Consider the following 4,347-nt stretch of genomic DNA (forward strand, 5'->3'; position numbering starts at 1 on the left):
GGGGTCCTTCCTGGCTGGAAGCATACAGAGAATCTCTAGAGACGGTGAGCTTGTCTGCCAGATGAGCGGGGGTTCTTGTCATGATTGCTTTGTAGATGTTTCGTCTGGTTTTGAAGATGGGGTGTGCCAGCAAGTGAGAATGTGCAGTGGGATGGGATGGTTTCCAAGAAGGGGCCATAGGGAAGGAGGGACTGAAGCTTTAATGGTGACGAATGACATGTTCTTTGGGAGGTAAAGTTTTTAGATCCTTTGTCGAGGTAATGAGCCCAATTGTAGAATGGTGTGACGTTGGGTGAGCTTTAGATCCTAGCGGTATAACTTAAAAGGATGTGTGTCCTAGTTTTGTCGTTACTGCACTTTGTTTTACCACAAGTCTGGCAGTATGAGTATTGCAAAGGCCTCCTGAGATGGTAAACTTTTCTGTGATGAGGTTGGTTCAACAATCTAGAAATAGGAACAGACTGGGATCCTCGAGAAGCCCACATGATGCCCTTCAAGTAGCCCCATGCGCTGCGAACATGCCCTGTGCAGAAGTGACTATGAAGAACCAGTGTTTGTTCACAAAGTGACTGGAATATATATAAATCCAGGATTTGTAATCCCCGGCAAATCACTGTGAGGGTGTCAAGGCGCTGAATTGTAGGGACCGAGAGATTAAGTCACACACAGGATGTTGAGGCTGACGCAGAGACGCGCTCCGAAGTCGGCTTCTCTGACCGTTATGCCACATTCACTCGCCAATGGAAGAGAGGAGCTATGACGTAGTAGATTTTCTGCAAAACAATGCCTTAGAAACGCAATTTCTACATTTACAGCTACTTATAAAGAGTAATGTGAATGACTACTGGAGGGTGCACTGAACAAGCAGTGGACTGGCCCTGAACCCGCAGGGGACAGTCCACGAGGCCTTTGAGACAGCCAGAAACTCTGGCAATAGCCAGATTGAGGTAACAGACACTCCACTGCTACCTGGGTAGAAAGTAACTGGGTGAAGGTTCCCAAAGAAAGTGACGCAAGGTCGATGCAATTATTGCATTTGATGCATGACTTGAAAATAGGGACAGGGACGTCACAAAACAAGTTGCAGCTGTTCATGCACAAAAGGGAAAATACAACGACAGGACCAGAGATTCAGAACTATATTAAGACAGAAAAGACGACAGCATTCTAAGATGACAGAGCTGCAGCAGAGACGAGAAGTCCCCGCCCCCACTCTGTGGCAAAACAGAAATACATACATTAGTGGTGCAGAGGAAGAAGTGGTGCCTGGCTTGGGGGCAGTCGGACACATGAGGGCAGGAATAGACTTTTAACTGCAAAACTACTGCATCTTACTAGAAGCTGTTTATAGAAGCTGTGAAAGACGGAAGAGAGGACGACAAAAACAGTGACAAAACACTTTTCTGTGTGGACTGTGTGCTGTTTATGGTTGTAGGCCACAATATCTTGGACAAATGATAGACCCTCCAGTATATCACCTAACGTATCACCTACCGCTACATCATACAGGTCAATCTATATTTCCTATTGATAACCCTACATCCACGTAGACTGTCCTTGCGATGTAGTGGTAATGTCGATATAGTGGAGGCGATATCTGGAAGGTCTGTATTCTGACTGATATAGAGGACAATGCTGCATACATGATCTTTGTTATCAACATTCCCCATGATGAGTCCTCCTGGGTGCAGGCCTGGTGTTCTTCTCATCATGGGCGGCAGTTCCTGCTAGGGGGGTCTCGCCAAGCCAGGGTCCTTCTGCTTTGTGTATGAAATCCCACAAGACTTCTGGCTTTAAACCACTGCAAACATGCACCATTCCCAAAACTGTTTTTGAAGCATGGTTTGGCCCTAGTGTGTGTGTGTGTGGTAATGTGCTCAGCGTCAGTACACATATGCTTTGTCAGGTAATTCTCTTTCTATTCACTTTTAGTCTTTCAGGTTCCAAGCTGCTCAAACTATTGTCCTCTATTTGTTGTGCCTGAAGGTTACTTACACTGGGAAGAGGGACAGCTCTTCGGAGCAGTCACACTGGGGCCAGAGATAAACTGCAGAATGTCCTCGGTAGCAAAAATGGAGACTGGGACAGTTAGTCGCATGCCAGACATAATCCTAATATGTGACTAACTCTGCCCAGTCCTAGCAGTGTTCCAGGGGTGCAAGCTTGACATGGAGACAACGGTTCTCCAACTCTACTGGCTGCTCAGAGAAACCAACTTGCCTATCTCTGGTGCCAGCCAGACCTGGAGTTTGAGTGACAGCCCTTATAAGAGAAGGCACCAGAATGTGTGGCTCACCCCACCGTTGGGTGTTTTCTGCTTATTTTTCCATCAATGCCTTGGCAACTCACACAGAGGTGTCAGTATCACAGAGACTGGGAGATCTCCACAATAAGTACCCTAGTGCACAGCCACTGTGACTGGCAAGGTAGCAGGAGAAAAGTCCTCGGAGTACTGGCTCTGCTGGGTGGAGTCTGAGTTCATTTTCAGTGAGACGCTGGCTTCCGTGGCACTGTTGTTGACTCGAAATTGCTCCTTGGCAGGTCGGATGGCCACCAAGAACTGGCGCTTGAAGGTCTCGCTCAACGCAATATAGAGGAAGGGGTTGATGCAGCTGTTGGCATAGCCAAGGCTGATGGCCACGTTGTAGGCATAGAAGAAGGCCACCGAGGGTTCGTCCACAGCCAGGTGCACCAGTTGCAGGATGTAGTAGGGGGCCCAACAAAGGAAAAAGGCTGAGCAGATGGCCACCGCCATGCGAGTCACTTTTCGGGTCCGCATGCGGAGGCTCCGCTGGGGCAACGGAGCCACCGTGGTGGCCATGTGCTGCAGGATCTTGAGGTAGACAACACAAATGATGACCAGAGGGAGAGCAAAGGCCAAAAGGAATTGGTACAGAGTGAACCAGTAGATGTCGGTCTCAGGGTTTGGAAGCAGCAGTGCACAGCGGACAGTGCCATCGGCCAGGGGCATCAGCCCTGCGTACAGCCAGACGGGAATGATGGTAAGAAAGGAGAGCAGCCAGACCAGGCAGATGACACTGGCGGCAATACAGGGGGTGCGCACGTGTGTGGACTTCAGCGGGTGGACTGTGGCCAGGTAGCGGTCCAGCGTCATCACTGTCAAGATATTGGTGCTGGTGATCTGGCTGTTGGAGTCCATGGCAGTGATAAGTGTGCAGAGGGGGCCCCCGAAGTGCCAGGCACCGTTGCCCAGCAGCTGGTGGATGAGGAAGGGCATTCCCAGAAGGAAAAGCAAGTCCACGATGGATAGGTTGAAGATAAAAATGTCGGGCACGGTGTGCTTGCTGCGCAGTTTCCGCTTCTTCACGATGGTGTAAAGGACAACACAGTTTCCCACAATGCCAAGGAAGCAGATGATGCCAAACAAGCTGGGCATTAGGACGTTGGTGTATGAGATGTGTCTGTCCACGCCTAGAAAGAGAGAGTAAGACAGAAAGGTACAAGAGTCACTGATTATGGTACAATATAGAGTCAATTGTAACAGCATAATAAACACAGCTAACAAACAAGAGGCCAAACCCTCTGCTAATGGCACAAGAGAGTGTCACTGGAGTGACTTCGCAATTTTACAAGAGAAATCCACTACTCATGTCACAAGAGAGAGGGCTGATGCAAGTGGCACAAGAACAAGAGTCACAGATAATAACACAAGAGACACAGCTAATGTACAATAGAGTAGAGTTGACTGCTCATGGTATAAGTGAGAGTCGCCTTTAAAGTCACAAGACTCACTGCCAATGACGCTGGAGACATCGAGTGGAGTCAGTCTTGGAGCTTGAGTGAGAGTAGAGTCACTGCTCATTGCATTGGACAAGAGACACTGCTAAAAGCACAAGAGAGAGTCATTGCCAACAGCTCACCATGCCACAGCGAGTGCTAAAAGTGGGAGTCGCTGCTAGTGGCATTAGAGGGACTGCCAGTGGCAAAGGAGAGATAACTAATGTATGGATTAGGTAGGGTCACTGCTCCAGATACAAATATACGCTGCTAAAGGAACCAAAGAGAGCCACTACTAATGACACAGAAGAGAGTAGAGTGAGTGAAAAACAATGGACTGGAATGATGTCATGAGCGATCATCAGTGGCTGAGAAGGATTCACGTATTCTGATTTTTGTTGTTGTAGTTGTAAGTGTGATGGGTGTACACAGATGAGGGTCTCATGCTCACTATGCTGTTGAACTCAAGCTGTACCTCGCAGGCGAGGCCTTAGTAGGTGTAAACCGGTCTGAGCTTGCTTGAATTTCCCCTCTGGAGGGGACCTCGCCTGGCAGTTCGGACTGGACTCTGCTGTGGGGGAGGATCAACAATGATCTGCATATGGCCAG

At 48.8% G+C, this 4,347-nt stretch overlaps 1 pseudogene; it reads right to left on the reverse strand.

Annotated features, from left to right (window-relative positions):
* Window positions 1-1,882: 1,882 nt before the first annotated feature.
* Window positions 1,883-3,421, reverse strand: LOC147702118 (melanin-concentrating hormone receptor 1 pseudogene; annotated as a pseudogene).
* Window positions 3,422-4,347: the final 926 nt, after the last annotated feature.

This window comes from Lissotriton vulgaris, chromosome 7 (assembly GCF_964263255.1).
Source record: "Lissotriton vulgaris chromosome 7, aLisVul1.2, whole genome shotgun sequence".
Taxonomy (NCBI): domain Eukaryota; kingdom Metazoa; phylum Chordata; class Amphibia; order Caudata; family Salamandridae; genus Lissotriton; species Lissotriton vulgaris.